This window comes from Phyllostomus hastatus, unplaced genomic scaffold (genome assembly GCF_019186645.2).
Source record: "Phyllostomus hastatus isolate PE091 unplaced genomic scaffold, TTU_PhHast_1.1 phas_scaffold_317, whole genome shotgun sequence".
NCBI lineage: Eukaryota > Metazoa > Chordata > Mammalia > Chiroptera > Phyllostomidae > Phyllostomus > Phyllostomus hastatus.
The window spans coordinates 22918180-22938335 of NW_025334023.1; the positions used below are offsets into that span (position 1 = coordinate 22918180).

At 36.1% G+C, this 20156-nt stretch overlaps 1 protein-coding gene and 1 pseudogene across 1 annotated transcript in view; both read right to left on the bottom strand.

Moving 5' to 3' along the window:
• CNTN5 (contactin 5) overlaps positions 1-20156 on the bottom strand; it is an 893122-nt gene that overhangs the window by 517124 nt on the left and 355842 nt on the right. The gene's annotated exons all lie outside the window — the stretch shown is intronic.
• On the bottom strand, positions 17058-17152 carry LOC123805685 (annotated as a pseudogene).

Here is a 20156-nt window from a genome sequence, read left to right on the forward strand (position 1 = left end):
CTAAAAGCCATTAAAATTGACAAATTCAAAAAATGTTTTGAGCAGTGGAAAAAAGTCTCGATAAATTTATTACATCAAATGGAGAGTACTTTAAAGGTGAAAAGTTTAAACATGTAAGAAAAAATGTTTTTATAAATAAATTATTTTAGGGGGTCTCTCCTCATATATACATTATCTATGCAATCAACATAGCAAATTGGCAAGGTGGGTATTAACTCCATTCTTCAGGGAAGTAAACTAGGTTAAAAACATGAACACTTTACCCAAAGTCACAGCACAAGTAAATGACAATGTCTGATTTGATCAAATAAAGACATCATGTATGTGATGATTGAACATAAGGACTGTGATAAAACCCTGGAAAAATTCTATGAGTGAAATTTATATGAGGGCTGTCTAGAAGGTATCCAGCCATGCACTATGAAAAATAGAGACATTTATTGAAGAAGATACAAGAAACATGGTACATAAGACAATGATGCCTCAGTCTCCTTCAAAGTAGGCACCTTGGTACCTCACACAGTTTTCCCAATTGCCATCAGCTGTCCTATTGAATTTTTATGAATCTCATTGATTATCTGAAATCTCTTCTCTTTTAAAGGTGATTTCATTTTTAGGAAAATCCAGAAGTTGTAGGGCACCAAATCTGGGCTATAGGAGGGCTATCACTCATCACCTGGGTGATTTAATATTTCACCAAAAAACTCTGCATGAGACATGATGATTGAGTGGGTGCATTGTTGTGATGAAGCTACCAATCACCAGTTGCCCATAGCTTCAGCCTTCTGAGTCATCTGAATAGTTTCCACTGAGGAATCTTCAAGCTTAATACAAAATTTGATGCAGATTCATTGTTCTACTCGCTCAGTCATTTTGAATGTGATGGCCACACAGTGCACATGCTCACTCAATGGCCTCTTTTTCCCCTACACACTAGTAGAGTGAAGTCATCATTGTTCACACATGCATATTCCAGTCCACTTTCCTTGGCTTCCAGGTTACACAAATGTCATGCGAACTGTTCTCATTATATTAACAATGGCTGGACTTTTTCTAGAAAGTCCTTTTATAATATATTTGTAGAAGTTTGGTCAACCAAGCTACTTAACTACTTAAATAATTCTGGATATACAGAGTGAAGTCCGATAAGCATAAACTCAAGCATAGATTTGAAGAGAGTGATAATTGGGAATGATGTAGCTTCCTAGGAAGATAGTAAAATTATTCTAAAAAAATTTAGGTCAGTTTTATTTCACTGAGATAAATGAACACGAGAATTAAGCAAAGAAACCATTTTAATACTGATTCAGGTATGATGTGATGACCTGGGGTCAGATAGGGAATAGTTATCAGTAGGAAGTTTGTTGGCAATGGGACTTAAACAGAATTTTTTTGAAAGAAAGAAACCTTAAAGGTTAAAAAGTATCTAATTTTAAACTTGGCTAGCTATTAGAACATAAAGATTAAAATATTTCAAGCCATGTAAGACTAAGAATAGGAATGTAAGTAACAGAGATAAAAAGTTTGCTAAAGGAATCTGAGTTAGCGAGGATTACATGGGTACAGTGAGATATAACACTGAGTCTGAAATTACAGGAAAATATCCAACCAGCATTTCCACTAGTCTCCAGATAGTGCACATCAATCAATATACATTATTAATGTGAACGTGCAGCAGTGAAAGAAAAAATGTACTTGTGATCATGTCTCCTGTTTTTCATCAGATCATTTTTCCAGGGTTGGAAACGCTAACATATAAGATCAGTTCTGAATAAATGGGTAGCTTGAAGTGTCAGAAGGAGTCTAATTTATTTTTCTTAGTGACTGGTTAAAGGAAAGATGTATTTAAAACAAACAATGATTTCCTGGGATGCAGAAATGTCACAGTTATGAAGCCCTTTTTTTGGAGGTCCATATGAGAACAATTGGGTACATGGATTATAAGCAAATTACCTATTTGGTAACTTCAGATAATGATTTCAAAAATCACTAAAATGCATATGAATACTGATTTCTTAAAGTTACTTTATGCTATATTGTTTTTATTGTTGTCATATTCCTAATTATGGATCATTCCTACCAAAATCCAGATAGTGGGGGAGGCACTGTGTGGAAGCCAGAGTGCAAGGAATAGATGGAAACTCTTTACCTTTAGGTCAATTTTACTGTGAACATAAAACTGCTCTAAAAATAAAGTCTGTTTAACAAAGTATGATCCTTATAATTGGCATCATGCCTACTTTTAAGGAAGCAATTTAATCTGTCCAGAAAGATAATCCCTAAACTACTTGATAGCAGAATTGGTGAACCTGAGGCATGGGTTAAGGAAAATCACTAAATGAAGGAAAGTGATAGCTGAGCCTATCAACATAATAAATGAACAGAATTTAGGGCTGTGGGAGAAGAGAGTCAAAAACATGTGAGAAAGAAGGGATTGGGTAGGTGAGCTAAAGAACTTTAAAACTAGATGTGTATATTCTTTGTTGAAATCATTTATATTCTTGAAGTTTTAAGATCTCCATCTTTCCTCCCACCCACATTCAAGGATGACATTTAAAATGCTTGACAACTTGTATGGAATGGACAACCACAGTGAAGCAATCAGAGTGGGCAACAGCCATAGCTATAAAAACCAGTTTGACTATACCAGCCATGAGTATCACCTGAATAATAGCTCTGAACTTACCCCTGCCAATGTATGTTGCAGGAGGGTTTCTTTTTCTCTTTTCTTTTCTTCTTCCTTTTGTGTATGTGTGTATGTGTGTTTAAGGGAAAAAGATTCCTAAAGTTCCTGTCCTTTGTGTTGCTCCATACATCACTTTTAAATTTTTCATTTCTTGAAGGAAACTGGGTGACTATGGCATGGCTAAGATTGGATTCCAACATTCTTAAGTACTTCAGTTGTTCCAACATTCTTAAGTAGTTCAGAATGGGAGTTACATTGGGATGATGCTTTTTTGATGTGCCACAGGACATGTGTTTGTAGGGGGAATTAATTTCAAAACCAGAAGCTGAGTGGAGTTTATTATTTAGGAAAATGTAAATAAAATACCCAGAACTTAAATAATCATGGATTTTTAAACAATAATATTAATAAGAGCATTGAATGTATTTAGTGTGTTGGGTAAAGAGAAGAAATTTAAAAAATCAAAGTGTGATGTTTAGCTCATTTATGTTATTTTGTTAGGTCATTGATTTTAATCTCCAACAGTCCAAGAATGTTACATTCCAAGAATGCCAACATTCCAAGAATATCTCAAGTTATGTGTCACTTAACCTATATTTTGTTATGCATTGATCTATAAATAATCTTATGTGTTAATTCCTTTAGTCTTTTTCTCCAGATATTCAGATAGGTTGCTAATGATGCATAACTTGCCATTTAAACCTCTCTAAAGGATACCTCTAAAAGATAACAAAAGAAAAGCTCATTTCATGGTGTCCTAAGGCCTTAAGTGACTGTACAGAGGAGTGGGCAAGGGCTTAGAATAAATGAGCCTCCTAAGGCAAACAAGCAACTTAAAATAATTCTTCAATAAAGATGTTCATCATGATAACCTTTAAATATGAAAAATAAAAAACTTTAATTTATTTCTGTGTTAATAAATATTATATGTAATACTATATATGTGTGTGTGTATATATACATATATATACTGTACTTTGCTTTTGAAAAAATTCAAAGTAGTTATGCCAGTAATTGAAATGCAACCTATGCAGAAATAATTTATATAATAATAACTTAATATGCAGCTGGAAGGATGTGAGGGTGCAGAGACTTTAAACAATATTTTATAAGAAGTATTTTATTTAATGTTAAAAGAGAGAAATGAGTAAATTCCCCTAAGGGGGAAAGTAGAAATTTTGAAAAGTTCAAAAGAAGTTATTATATTAAATTTAATACATCCTATATTTCTCATTTAAATGCACATTTCTATTAGGGGGAAGGACATTAAGTTGATGAGGAAAATTATCATCTTGTTCTAAGCAAGCTTTAAATTACAATTGTGAGAGACAAACATGTCACTTCTGTCACACTGTATGTAAGAGGTGAGGTAAGAAAATTTTATCCTTTGCAACACTATGGATGGACCTACAGAACATTATGCTAGGTGAAATGAACCACTCAGAAAGAAAATACCATATGTGGAACCATTCATATGTGGAACCTAAAGAACAAACTGGCCCTGGCTGGCGTAGCTCAGTGGATTGAGCACGGGCTGCGAACCAAAGTGTCACAGGTTCGATTCCCAGTCAGGGTATATGCCTGGGTTGCAGGCCATGACCCCCAGCAACCGCACATTGATGTTTCTCTCTCTCTATCTCCCTCCCTTCTCTCTCTAAAAATAAATAAATAAAATCTTTAAAAAAAAGAACAAACTGAACTAACAAGCAAAATAGGGACAGACTCATAGATAGAGAGCAGGCTGACAGCTAAGGGAGGAGATGAGGAATTGGGCAAAAAGGAAAAGAACTGTGGATATGGACAACAGTATGGTGAATGTTGGGGTGGAGAGTGTGGGGGGACTAAATGGCAATGGAAAAAACTAAGTAATTTAAAACGTAGTTAAGTTTGTTAAATGATTGAAAGGTCAAAGTAAATTTTGTCTATACCAACTTAATGCAAACTGTGATAGCCTGAATAGTTTAATTTTGCTTTCTAACCACATTTCTACAAGCAGCAACAGATGCTCCAGGCTAAAGATTTCTCACAAAAGATTCTAATGAGATGAAAAAGTATAAATATAAATTGCACTTTATCTCTGAGGCTTTAAGAGGGAGTTTTCTCAGAGATATTGTTTAGAAAATTATTATTCTGTGATGAGCATGAATGTTCACACTTAATTTCACTTATTACAAGTGATACTTGTATTTCTTCTATCTCTTAAGGGATAGCTCTTAGTTAGATTTTGACAATAAGTAGTCTTTCTTTTTGGGAAAACATAATTTAATATATTATCTTTTTTTTCACTGATAGAAGAGGTGAGTGTGGCTCTTAGTTTCCAGGAATAGGACTCCTAGTCCTCCAGACTTCAGTCTCATGATTCCTGCAACCTGTACAAGGTGGTGTAGCAATATATCAGTCTGATGGAGTTATTTTGGTGCAATGGCTGCTTATAGGTTTCTGCTCTACAACTAAATTGATATAGAAAAGATAAAAGTAGATGAGGTAAAGAGACTATAACCACTGAAATTTTCTTCCCCCTGCTTTCAAAGAAACATTTCTTATTTAGAAGTAGGATAGATGTTAAATGTTATATTAAATGCTGCAAATATTTTGTAGTAAAAATATTAGTATAGAGAGAAAATCCAGTATATCAAAGTACATAAATTCAATGTAGATTTACACTTACTATGAAGATTAACTGAGCTCTATGCAAATTAAAACTGATTTGCATATTTCTCTGAGTACAGACTAACCTATGACAATGCCAGAATTGATATCCCCCCCCCAGCTTTTTCTCCTGTATGCATTCGAAGGTGAGAGGCTTTTTGAGGCAGGTGCTGATGTAAAGGAAAGTGGTTTTACTTAGATGCCAGCTATTTGGAAGATGGGGGACTCATGTCACAAAGCACATTTCCCCATCTCACTGGAGGCAGAGGTTTTTATAAGGAGGGAGAGGCGAACAGAACAAAGAGATCGAGAGAGGGGGTTGAAAAGTTCCCTACGTGCAGACAAACGCAGCCCATTCCAATATGACAAGTGACAGTTTGGTGTGCATCATCCTGGATTCACATCATCCTAATTTCATGTCATCCTGGCTCTACAGTGAAGGTCAGCAAATCTGGAGCTGGGATGCCTGAAAGTTGAGGTCCATATCTTTTGAAGTTAGTACCTAGGATTCTTACACAAACATGCTGTTCATGTACAAGCCACATATTAGTCAGGGTCAGCACTTACAGAAACACTGTCAAAAGAATGGTGGGGTGGGTTACAATTCCTCACTATTGAAATTCCTTAATGTTATAGTAGAAGAAAGGAATCAGGGAATTCAACATCCTGTGGTTCTAAGGTCAGGAGCTAGTAGTGATACTCATGTGTCATTGGCCAGAACATACTTTCATGGCTACACTTAGCTATGAGGGAAACTAGATGTGGTTGCAGCCTCTGTATTGGTCCCTAATAACCCGACTGGGAGTTACCATAAAATAATTTATGATTAAAATATACTTGCTTTAGATGAAAAAAGATGTGCATTAGATAAAAAGATAGAAGCATAGTTGATTGTCCTTTTTACCCACACTTGAGAAAGTTCTGCTGGATGTTAATCCAACAGTGTCTGGCCCAAACAGCCTTTTATATTCTTTCAAATATTTACTGAATTTTGAAAGATCTAGTTTCAAACTGGGAGTTTTCCAGGAGGATAAATAGGTGATTTTTGTCAAAAAGTAAGATTGGGTTCCTGGATGTGAGGTGCTTTTCTTGAATATTTCTTAACCGAGAATATAAATTGAGTATGTACAATGTGCCTTGTACAGTTCTAAGCCATTTTCACATAGTAACTTAATGCTCACAAGGACTCTTTGAAGTTGGTACGAGATGAGGCATATAGGAATAAAATCTCTTAATTCTGAGGCAGCATTAAAGAAAGAAAAGTAAGAAAGGGGCAATAAGACAAAAAAATCCAGTTTAGTACAGGAGCTATAGCAAAAACATAGACTACAGTAATCAGCAGAGTTGGCTGTCCAACTGAGCAGAGAAAGTGTGATTCATCTGACATGAAAAGAAGTGGCCAGGTGAAGAGCAGGTTGGGGTCAAGAATTACTCTACTTCAAGGGAAGAAAGTTTCCAAGATTAGACTATCATTTTTTTCCAAATTAAAACTTGACCACCTATTTGCCTCTTTTGATCTTAAAAAACAAAAAAAGGCCAAACCTCACAGTCTTTCAGAATTCAATGCAGGCTGCTTTTCTAAGGATTCTTTCCTGATCATCTTCCTCCCCTCCACCAATGGAAATGTTCATCATTACTTGTTCTCACTTAACCTCTATAACTTCAGTGTAGTCCAGTTTGCTCACTTATACTTAACTATATGTGTTTACATGCCTGTCTTCCTTAGTAGTTTATAAGCTTTTTAAAAACGGTGTTCATGTCTTTTTAATGTGTGCTTCCTGTGCCCAACACAATACTAAACACTTTTATATATTTACTGAATTGGATGAAATGTCTTCATGGCATGTAGGAAGGAGATGTGACTGAAGGCACAAAGAAGGAGAGCGAATATTTGAAAGAACTGGTGGGGCTCCTTTTTGGTACCCACAACAGTAGACATAAAATAAAAATCATTGGATAATTTTGAGCTAGACCTAGAAAAATCTTTCTAACGCTGGTAGGTGCTGTCAGGCAATGAAGGCTGATGAAAAGATGAAAGCTGTTTCTGAGGGCAGCCACACAGGTGAGCAGGCAAACACTGCTTAGCTGAGCATCAGAGCTCTATTTTCCATTCTTAGCCAAAGGGTCTCAATTGCAGCTACGAATACCAATATACCCTTGTAAAAAGGTCTGTAGAAAACAGAAAATGGAGGTTTAGAAAGGAGAGAAAAGAAATTAGGGATAAAAATATTTTCTGGCATTTCTGGAAGGATTTTAGAAGTTTAGAGTCAGTTTACACTGGCCCTAGTGAAATTTTATTTTTGTTTCTTCCTCTTGTGTTTAGAGAGTGGTACTTTCTTCTCTTCAATTCTGTTTTACCACTGTCCTAATTTAAAAATTTATAAGCATGAGCAGGAGGATGGCCAGCAATCTATGCCCATCAGAGAACCATTTTCAAGCCAAGCACATACATTTCAGGTTTGCCAATATAAACACTTAATGAAGGAAATTTGCTGAAACGCCAAGCAAGACTTATGTGTGTTTTTTTCCCACCTTCTGTGTACAAGATCAATGATAGCAATCAATCAACTACTTGGAAGGATTGATCTTTGTAATTGTGAAATTGAATAGTAAGGAAAATGAAGCAATAGAAGGTAAAAATAAGGCCTCTCTTAAAGTTTTGGAATTTAGGGCTTAAAACACATGTTTTGCATTGGAGTAAACTGTTCTTCACATTTCCAACATTGAGGGACAGAATTTCCTTATTTACTTTGTGCTTAAAGAATCTCAGCCTTTTTGAGTGCAGGGTTAGCAGCTCCATATCATAGTTAGAGCTCTTTCAAGCTTCTTCAATGTTGTTTAAAGGAGAAAAAGGAAAAAAGGACTCATGGACATGGACAACACTGTGGTGATTGCTGGGGGTAGGGGAGTTTAAGGGACCAAATGGTAATGGTAAAAAATGTAATAAAGATTATATGTTTTGAAAAAAGAAATACTGTCCTATATGTGTCGGGTTTCCACAGTGAATTTGTTACACTCTTAATCTGTTGGTGTCTTTGTCACATGTTGATCATCTCTATATCAAAGTAACTTTGTTTTGAAGAGTGATTAACATTGGTCTCTCTGTGAGAAAGAGGTCAGTTGTATGTAAGTAGTAGAACTGACAGCTGGTCCTTTTGGTTCCAAATGGTAATTAAATGAGCCTGAATGCTCTGGTCTGTCCTGGTAATCAGATATTGTTTTTATCAATTTGGATGCATTTGTAAACACTGTATTTTTGTCCCCAAATTTGCAACATATGGATTTTATTTAGGTGTGAAAGTTTTATATTATGTGCTAGGCTTGACCACAGTATAAAAGTCAAGATAAAGAAAGTTCTCACGTGTGTGCCTCAGTTTAAGCTCTACTCCTCATATACCATTTCTGTATCACAATGCTGTGTGTGTTTGAGTAACAGAATAAAAAGAATTATAAGAAAATATCTGCCGAAGTGAAAGGCTTTAATATTTACCTGGATTTAGGCAAGAATCCCTTAAGCTTTCACTGAATTATTAAAATGGCATGCTTCTATCACCTGCAACTTATTTATGATTTTACAAACAACTAATAAATGGGTTAGACTTTTTTACAGCTGCTAAGCAGCCAGTTGTATAAGAAGCTCCCATGCATATATTATGGATGGCATTCCTCCCACACAATTACTGAACTCTTCATGGGCCCTCTACCGCATAGAATAGTGCCCTATGTGTAGGAAGCATGCATTCCTTCCCAATATGTGCCCTACCAAGACTTTATATTCTTTTCACATAATTATGCTTTATAGGCAAGGAAACCAATATTTAGAGAGGTTAAGTAAGTTGCTCAGATACACACAGCTTTCATGGGACATATAATTCAGGATAAGCAAGTTGTTTCCACTATTAATGCTCTTTCCCAAGAACTTACAATTTAATGAGGAAGATAAATAGCAAAATTATACATCCTAATATCTGAACATTAGATTCATCATTTGTAATACCAGAATGAATCTATCCCACAGGTTTGTCATGAAGATTAAATTTAAAAAATGTATATGAAGAGGATGATTTATATTTGTTACATGTGCATACATAATCAGGCACAGGATTTTAAAATGCCATATCTAATGTACAAATTCCTGATATAACTAGGATTCTTCATTGTTCTTTCAGAATGATGTATATCTTTCTTCACCATACTGTTAATGAGCAAAGCAATGAATTTTTCCTATCCTTCCCTTTGAGACACCTCATAGCAAATGTTGAAGGTAGCTGTCTAATCTAAGTATGCAAAGCACATTGTACATTACTGAGGTTTGCCACACAGTCTGATACAAAACAAAGAGAGAGAGGCAATACATGAGATCCTCTGCAAGACTGAATTTCCTAGGGAAGAAGCTCTGTCTTATGCTTCTGGTTGTTCTAATCTATTAGCACAGGATCTGAAACACTGAGTGTAAGTGTGCTAGTATATCAATATTTCCCATAATGATTTACAATAACAGAATCAATTAGATTATAGCAACTAAAAGTATCAAGGTAGAGAATTTCAGTAAAAGAACGCTAGCCCCATAGTGACAGATTTTGGACTCTGGGCTAAATGTCTTATCTCAACACAGCTGCTGACTTGCTCTATGGGGTCTTGTACAAGTCATTAATACTTTCTTGAAATTATAATTTATTGGTCTAATTTAAATAGAGAAACTATCTACATAGCTATTTAGAATAAAGCTATAAGTAATATTAGGAGTTTTAGAGTATAAAAGACAGGGCATTTCTTTCTTCCTATCACAACCCCATTTAAAAATTACTGTCATCCAAAAATATTGAGGTTAAAAGAGGGCAAATTATTAGTTATTGAACCAAGGTTTCTTGCTTCCCATCCCAGTTCTATATTCACTGAATTATCCTCTCAGAAAAAGAAAACTGAAATTGTTAAGTGTGATATAATATACCTCCTATTTTGAATATACTTTAGAATTTACAAAATAATTACATAATTGCCAACCACCCTCTAAGATAAGCATAGCCATCCTGGAGTTTTACCAGAGAGGACATAGACTCAGTAAATATAGAATGAACTAGCCAAAGTCACAGAGCTCACAGAGTGACCTAAGATTCACACTTCCCCTCTTCCCTTTCACACTTTGTTCTACTTTGACTACCTGTTAAAGTATTTGCTGAATACCATGGTTGTGTTATGTTCTAATTTAATGAACTAATCTTTGTATTGTTTCCCATAATACTGCGGTTACATTCCCTTTTCTTTTCTTTTATAGATCCTAATTTTCATTATTGAAAGTACTATTTTCCTAACTTGTAAACCATGAAATTAAGCTATTTTTCTCCTGGTCAGAGAAATGCTGCACCCTCAGCAGAGGAGACCATGGGGGATTCTTAAACAGAAGACACGGTTCAGCCTTACCAGGCATATTTACACAATATTCATTCAGTGGAATATACAACAGTCTCTAATACCAGGCACTCATACAGCACCAGGATATAATAAGTAAGTGTAATAGAGAGAAAATATTTATCCTGTCTTGGGGTAGATAAACTTTGTGGAATTCTCATTTAATGAAACTCAAAATTGATTAGGACAAGAAGTAGAAAGCGTCCAAAGGGCTTATTTTTTAGCTATAATTAAGTCTAAGGGGTGATATCGCCTGGTATGTGAGATTTAAAACAGGGGATGTTTTCATGGTCTACACAATCCCTCTATTTAACAATACAAAAAATCCCCAGTGACTTGGACAAAGCATAAGACTATACTTACCCAGAAAAAGAAACAAGTGACTCTGACCACTTAGCTAACTTCCAGTGTATTGAAATTAGTGATTTACATGAGTTTTTCTGAAAGATAGAAAATTATTTCATTATTGTTGGTTTAATTAGAATTTCACTGGTAATTTAAACTGTTATTGCTTGATTATTTTATCTCAGTGAGGGGTACCCTACATAAGACTTTATCCAATCAACTGAAGGCTTTAAGAGAAAAGGTTGAAGTTTCATGAAGAAGAAATAATTCTCCTCAAGACTGAAACATAGAAACCCTGCCTATATTTTTAGCCTACTTCCCTGTGGAGTCTGGACTCCAGACCACAGTGTCTGCCCTTGTCTTGTGTGTCCAGCACCTGACCTGACCTATGACTTTTGGACTTTCTAGTTTTTACAGTCCCAGGAGGTAATTTCTTAAAATAAGTCTCTCTCATATATATTATAATTATATATATCACATACAGCATATGTATCATATATTATACATAATATATATCACATATATGATATGCATGGCAGGTGTGATATATGCTTATATCATATATACCATATATTATCACATTATATCATATGATAAATATAAAATATATACCATATATTATAATACATGAGAGGGATTAATTATATACAATTATATAATGTATGATGTGTATATGTACATTATACATAATTGCATGTAATTACATATTATAGATACATATACATGATATATACACACACACATGTTCATCTTTAAATTCACTGCAGTGCTTGGCACATATTTGCTGCCACTTCTGCGGGTGCAGCACACATGATGCCTACCGAGGGCACAGCCGGGGGCTGAAATGCAGCCTGAATCTGTTCACTACAGTGGAACTTCAAGCAGCAAGAGGGAAGGGTATTGTCCTGTTTTGTTTTGTTTTAATTAATTAATTAATTAATTTTTACAAACTTTTAGTTTTTTAAATAAAGCTTTTTAAATGTAATTTTTATTGCATTTTTTGCATTACCAGTTAGTCCCCTTATACCCCTTCCCCCCAGCAGCCACCACACTTGTCCATGTCTGTGAGTTCTTTTCCTTTTTGCTCAGTCCCTCCACCCCCTAATCTCCCCCCACCCTGCTGTCATTGGTTCTCCATCTGTGAGTCTGTTTCTGTTTTGCTCATTAGTACAGTTTGCTCATTAGATTCCACATATGAGTGAAATCATCTAATTCACACAGAACTCCTAATGTGTTGATGTAGCCCTAACACAAATATGCTCTTAAGCTTCTTTCTTCTCTTTTATTTCAAAAATAGATAGCTCTATTTCTATTCTATTCACCTGACATTCTCCAATGAATAAATAGTATTTATATGATACACTGACCATGCTATTATACTGCATATTCCTTAATAAGCAAGTTAACCTTTATTTTGAACATGCACTAATAGCTATTAGCAAGACAGGTGTCTTAGTCCATTTGGGCTGTTACAACAAAATACCACAGGCTGGCCCTGGCCAGGTAGCTCAGTTAGTTAGAGCATCACCCCAATATGACAAGGTTGTGGGTTTTATCCAGGGTTGTGGGTTGTGGCCAGGGTATATATAAGAATCAACCAGTGAATGCATAAAGAAGTAGTACAAGAAATCAATATTTCTCTCTCTCTTGCCCCACCCCTCTTTCTCTAAAAGCAATAAATAAAAAAAATACTACAGACTGAATGCTTTATTGATAGAGTGGGCAGTTAGACAAGCATACCCAAAGTGGAAATGATAGGCCAAGTATGGAATGGAACCAGGGTGGAAAGTCCCAGCTGCCTAGCAACAGGCAAAACTACTGAAGATAACAATTATAAGCTAGAATCTTGTCCCTGGAGTGACTTTTCCTCCCTAGCATGTCATTAGTCATATGGCTTAGACCCCCTTAGAGGAGGAAAGAGGGAGCCAGAGATTAGCCTCATAGAACCCCCATTCAACCCCTTGCATGACCACTCCTTTAAGTATTAAGCCCCAGGACAATGAGGTTCTGATCAATGTCAAATAATCTTAGGAACAAGGCCTCAGGTCTGTTGACCACAGTGACAGGGTTCTGGTTAAACTAGAGTTAACATCTAGGCCTCAGGTGTGTTTCAGCCCCAGGCTCAGAGGAGCAGCAAAACCAGATGACACGATGCCATGGCTGCCATCAGGACCAGATGCAATGGCTAATGAGCCCCTGCCCCAGCACGGACTAATCAGTAGAGACCATGATGCTGAAAGGACACACCTGAAAAGCTGACAAATTTCTATTGAGATCCTCCCCTGAGACCTCCCCTCAAATGCCTGCCTTTAGAAAACAGAGGGGAAACAAACAAAAAAAAAAACCTTAAGGAAAGGGGCCCAATGTGCATACACGCTCTATAATCTAGAGTCCAGATCACGTCTGCCTTTCCCCTCCTTGTTTCCCAAAATGTGTATTTTTGCTTTCTTTTTCCTCAGCTCCAAGGGCCTTTCTTTTGCCTTTGTAACTTGTTCACTGAGGCCATGCTGCCCAGCTGGCTCATTTCTTCTGCCTCTGAGATTTTGTAAAAGGCTAAATAAACGTATTGTACTAGAGTTCTTGGCTCTGAATTCTGCTTTGCCAAACTCAAGACCTGAGGTCTAACATTGCCACCAGCACTATAAACAACAAAAAATGTCACTCCGATTTCTGTGGGCTGCAAGTCTGAGATCAGGACGCCAGCATGATCAGGTGAGCCCTCTTTCCAGTTGCAAATCTCTCTTTGTATCCTCACACGGCTGAAAGGGCAAGGGAGCTTTCTATTTCCTCTTTTATAAGGCACTAACAACGTTCATGAGGTCTCTTCCTCATGACCAAATCCTCTCGCAAAACCTCACCTCATCTCATATTTATAAGCCTATTAAAGGACAGAAAACTGAACAAAACCTCTTCTTCTCTGTTCTTTTAAAAACACCTTTGCTTTGTGACTGGATTTATTTTTTCTCAAGGTCATTCAATATAACCAAATTATATTATCTTCAAACTTTTGAAATAATCTTATAGTATTTTTTTAGTATTTGGGGACTGTGGGTATATTTATCACCAAATGTGGGTGACTTAGAAAGGGAAACAGCACTTGCCAAATACCTAAAATATAAGATCAATATATATTAACCTACAGACAACACAACAAGATTATGGTCACATTTAACACACCCAGTCATTTATGCCAACTGAAGTTTTTAGAGCTCCCTGACAAAACTTAATAGTTTAACTAAATTTACCCGTATATTTTGAGTGCTTACTGTGTACCAGACTCTGGTAAGACTGATAATGAATCCTTACAAAAATCTGTTTGAATAGAAGCATCAGTGAAGACAAAGGAATGCAATCCTGACTCAGTAAGCAGATGCAGGCTGGACATTAGGTGCCTTCTCTCTGCCAGGGGACACTGCTGCGCAAGCACACATCATTCCATTCTTTCTAGAGATAACGTACACACTCAAGTCAAACCAGAATCCCAGCATCTTTCAGAGAGAGATGTGCTTTAGCTGTTTAGTCATTCATTTTGAATGAAGGTTTTAATATTTCTTTATTCCAAGCTATATTTTTTTCTGATGTTTAGGATGATATAAGCGTAAATCTGAGGTTTAAAAGATTCCTCCAAAGTACAATCTGCTTTGAAGTGAAAACATTTTTTTAAAGAGCTTACTCATTTTATTTTTAGACAGAGGGGAAGGGAAGGAGAAAGAGAGAGGGAGAAACATTAATGTGTGGTTGTCCCTCACACCCCCACCCCACACACTGGGAACCTGGCCTGCAACCCAGGCATGTACCCTGAACTAGGAATTTAACTGGCAACCCTTTGGTTCGCAGCCTGCACTCAACTCAATCCACTGAGCTATACCAACTAGGGCTGAAGTGAAATTGATGTTACTAGTCACACTTCTCCTATTATGTATTTTGTCAAAGTAAAAACAATGTTCTATGTAGTATATATGAGGTCTGTCCAGAAAAAGACCAGGCATTGCTAATATAAAGAGAATTGTTTGTGCAACATCAATGTAACCTGGCAGCCAAGGACAGTGGGTTGGAACGTGCATGTGTGAACAATGATAACTTTACTGCACTAGTCAGTGGGGGTGGTAGACACCATTGAGTGATCATGTGCATTGTGTGGCTATTGTGTTTAAAATGACTGAGCAAGTAGAGCAACAAATCTCCATCGAATTTTGCATTAAGCTTGAACATTTCTCCATGGAAACTATTCAGGAGATTCAGAAGGCTGCAGCTATGGGCAACTGGTGATTGGCAGCTTCATCACAACAATGTGCCTGCTCATGCTTCACAACTAGTGCAGAGTTTTTTTGGTAACCAGGTGACTTAACACCCCTTGCCCCAGCCCAGATTTGGCACCTGCAACTTTTGGCTTTTCCCAAAACTAAAATCACCTTTGAAAGGGAAGAGATTTGACTGTTGATGAGATTCAGGAAAATATGCTGGAGAAGCTGATGGCAATTGGGAGAACTGTGTGAGGTCCCGAGGTGCCTACTTTGAAGGGGACTGAGGTGTCATTGTCCTACTTACAATGTTTCTTCTATCTCGTATCGTCGTCATCAGTAAGTGTCTGTGTTTTTCATATTATGTGGCTGGGTACCTTCTGAACAGACCTTATATATTTAAATATAAATGTAATTGACATATTAAACATACACACATTTTATAATGAATTGCATCACTGTTATTTTCACAACAGTGATATGAAATGTGTTGCTAAAGGTACTACTTGTATTTTCAAGAGAGGTAATCTTTAAGCTTTACATGAACTTAAGCTTTATGTGTTCAATTATGTGAACTTCCAAATTTACTTATATATAAATTTTTCAAGTCAGTGGAGGAATAAAAATTACATAATGTGTGAGAAAACTGGTAAAAAATGTAAGGGAAATAACTATGACAGTGAAGTCTCAATGACAGTAGGAAATACAAAGAAAGTGGTAAAATTAAAAGGCCTCAGAAGACTAAAAGTGTTTGAACTCTTAATCTATTACCTATTCTTATTATGCCTGAATCTTGTCTTTACCTGGTTCCTTACATACACACATATAATATTTAGTCCCATGTGTGACAAGTGTAGGCTAGCAAAGATTCTAATAATTTTAATATTTAAAGAATATGTTCTATAATATGTTATACTATAATTATTATGTTAACATTATATATTACACACACACACAAATATATATCCCTTTATATATATATATATATGTATATACTGTATATATATATTGTTGTATTGTTGTCCTATGAGTCCATGGTTTTTCTTCATATCCTCCCAGGGTTATTTTTTCTACTTTGAATGTTTTTTCCTTCAATGATATCTTTTTCTCCAGTTTTATTAAGAAATAATAGACATATATCACAGTATAATTTTAAGCTGTGTAGCACGATGGTTTGATTCACATGCATTGTGAAATGATTCCCAGAATAGGTTCAACTAATAACCATTTCTCATATAGATAATATGTAAAGAAAGAAAAAAACTATCATTATGATGAGAACTCTTAGAATTTACTCACTAACAGTTTCACTATCTATCATACAGCCGTGTTAGCTACAGGCATCGTGTGGTACACTATGTCCCTAGCATTTATTTATCTTACAAGTAGAAATGTGTGCCTTTTGTTCTTCTTCTTCCAATTCTATCCTTCCTCACCCTCTGCCTCTGGTACACAAGTCTGATCTTTATTTTGCATTAGTTTGGGGTTTTCTTTGTTTGCTTGTTTTTAGGTTCCACATATAAGTGAGATCATACATACCCTATGTGTCTTTCTCTGTCTGATATATTTCACTTAACATAATGCCTTTAAGATCCATACATATTGTTGCAAATGTAGGGATTCCTTGTTTTTTTTTAATGGCTGAATGATATTCCATAATATATATGTATCACAGCTTCTTTATCCATTTGTATCTGTATGGACATATAGGTTGTTTTTCTTTCTTTCTTTTTCTTTTTTTGGGGGAGCGGTGGGTTTACTCTGCCTCCTCTCTCTGTACAGGCAGTGTAAGAACACAGCCTGTGGTAAGCACTGGAAGGCCACATAGGTTGTTTTTATTTACTGGCTATTGTAGTAATGCAACCATAAACATGGGTGCACAGATATCTTTTCAAGTTAGTGCTTTTCATTTCCTTTGGATATATTTTCCGAAGTGGAATTGCTATATCATATGGTATTTTTTAATTTTTCAAGGAAATCCCATACTGTTTTTCATAGCAGTTGTACCAAGCTATAATCCCATGAAGAGTGTGTAAGGGTTCCCTTTTCTCCACATTCATGCCAGTCTTAGCTATTGCTTGCTTTTTTGATGATGGCAGTTCTAACAGGTGTAAAGTCATATTATCATTTTAATTTTCATTCTCCTAATGAGTTGTCATGTAGAATTTCTTTTCATGTGCCTGTGGTCTTTTGTATATTTTCTTTCTTTCAATGATATTTTCATGGGGCTAATTCCAATTCATCCTTTTGGACTCACCTGAGACATCAACATTCTAAGAGCTCTCTTAGATCACCCATGTTAGTCAGCTAAGGCTGCCATAACAAAATACCACACACTGGGTGGCTTAAACAACAGAATTTCATTTGTTTGTTTGTTTGTGTGTGTGTGTGTTTTTACAGTTCTGGCAGCTAGACATCTTAGATCAAGGTGTCAGCAGGTTTGGTTTTTCCGAGCCCTCTCTCCTTGGCTTGCAGATAGCTAACTTCTCACTGTGTCATTCATTATAGGTTCTTTCCTCTGTGTGTGTGAATCCCTGGTATCTCTTTGTACAAATCTCCTCTAGTTATAAAGATATCAGTCAAATTGGGTTAGGGACACCTTAGTAGCATCATTTAAAATGACCACCTCTTTAAAGGCCCTGTGTCTAAACATACTCACGTTCTGAGATACTGAGAAGACTTCACCCTACAAGTTTTGAGGGTAAACAGTTCAGCCCATCTTATCTAATTATATGGCACTGAGCTATAAGACTCTTCAGGAGATGAGACATTGGCAGAAAAATATGTGATCAACTATCTCTCAAAGACCTGTTTTTAAAGGCTGACTTGCCTCTAATGAATCCACCAGAATGTAAGACTCTTGAAGGCAGATACTTGCTTGTCTTGTTCACCACTGAATTCGAAATGCCAGTGTGGTTTTGGAATAAATGGAGGGCATATGTTCGTGTACAGTAGGTAAAAACATGGATTGTGGCACCCGGCAGCCTCACCTGTGCCATTCACTGAGCAAGTTACAAAGTTTTTAAACTGTAATCCCTACCTGTAAAATGGAGATAGTACATACTCAGAGTGACTAAGGATTAATAAGGCAACACACACACATACATTAGTGCAGTGTACATAAGAAAACCAAAATATTTGATAGACATCAGTAACCATGTGACCCCTAGCATTGTTTTCACACTTGGAGACATATGATAGTGACTATACATGCATGGTTCACTGGGGGCAACCCTGAGGTTGAAATGAGTAGTAATGTTATCCTTCTAGATTGAAAGAAAATAGTATTTCACACAAACCTGATCGAACACATCAAGTAGAGCCATGTGATTTTTTTATGTTCTCCTGATCCAGTTTAAGGCTCTAGCCAGTCAGTTCCCCTTTTCCAGTAGCTGCTTAGGTCCATATCCCCACCCCTTTCTGTATTAGGCCTTTATACTCTGGGCCACCACACACCAGCCCTCATCACCACAGGACCAGGTATGCACAACTGAAAATAGCTTCTGTGCTCCAGAACCTGACAAACGTATTCATATTAGCCAACCCTCAGGAAGCCCCAAGTAACCTAGCTTGCTTCACCGTATTTGCTGAATGTAAGCTGCCTGCTTGCTCTTACAGTTCCAGCTTGCTGCTACACTGCCCCGGGTGTCACCCCTGTGTCTCCACCCCGCAGCCCCCTCTCTTTGAATTCTGTAAGTAGGAAATCTGTCCAATGTTGATATGTTATGTCCCACCATCAAAAAAAAAAACAAACTTTAAATATTACAAAACAATGCCATCTATTATTTTTAGTAGTTAAAAATAATTAAGAAATTGAGGAAAAATAGAGAGAGATGAAATAAAAAAATAGGAAAAAAATGAACAAATGAAAAAGCTATTGAAGCATACTTTCCATTTATATAAGAATTTGGTTTATTATGCTTACATAAATATTTATTTTTTTACTAAGTATCAAGGATGAAATTGACACACAATTTCTAACACATAGTAGGTATCACACTATTTTGTGAGTTAATGAATTCAGTCTTCATTGCTCAGGCTTCTTATAGCCCCTAAAATTCATAGAGAAATTTAATAAAATACTATAGACTATTAACAGGTGTACACACTGTTAATAGTTTCTGCTTAAACTACAACAAACATATAGAGAAGTATTTGCTTGGTATCTCAATTTTCACTACTGAGAAAATGTGTCAAGTAGCATGCTAATAAAAGAGCAGTCATCAAAGGCAGCTGAGAGGACCATGCCATTGTTTACTCTCTTTTGTTTACAAGGAGGAAAATTCTGATACAAGTCATTACTGAAACAGCTTTTTCAGGGGATCATTTGTTAACCTGGCATATTCTAGAATGTAAATTCCATAAAGTAAGTTTCATAACCACGAGACCTTGAATAATATCTCATGCATAGTAAGCACCAATGAATATACATTGAAAGAATGAATCCCAAATGTTGACAGATTCTCTTTATATCATAATGTAATAGACTAGAAGCTTTTAAATAGGCTATGGTATATACAGTTGCTTTTGTTGTTGTTGTTTAAACTGGTTGTAAGAATTAGTGTTTATTGGTTCCAAATACGAAGCTGGTAAAAATATCACTATAACAATAAACACTGGAAATAGTGACACATCCTTCTTCTCTGGGAACCATTGGAAGCCAGTAGATAAAGAAAAAAAATTGATGCCTTTTAGAAGTCTCCTTCTAAAACAAATTAGGAATTTGATTATGTGAATTGTGAAATCAGCACTACTGCTGCAACTTGCATTTTTTGTAAAAAGGCGTTTTGGAGATAACACCGTGTTAGGAAAGAGATTGCTGAGAC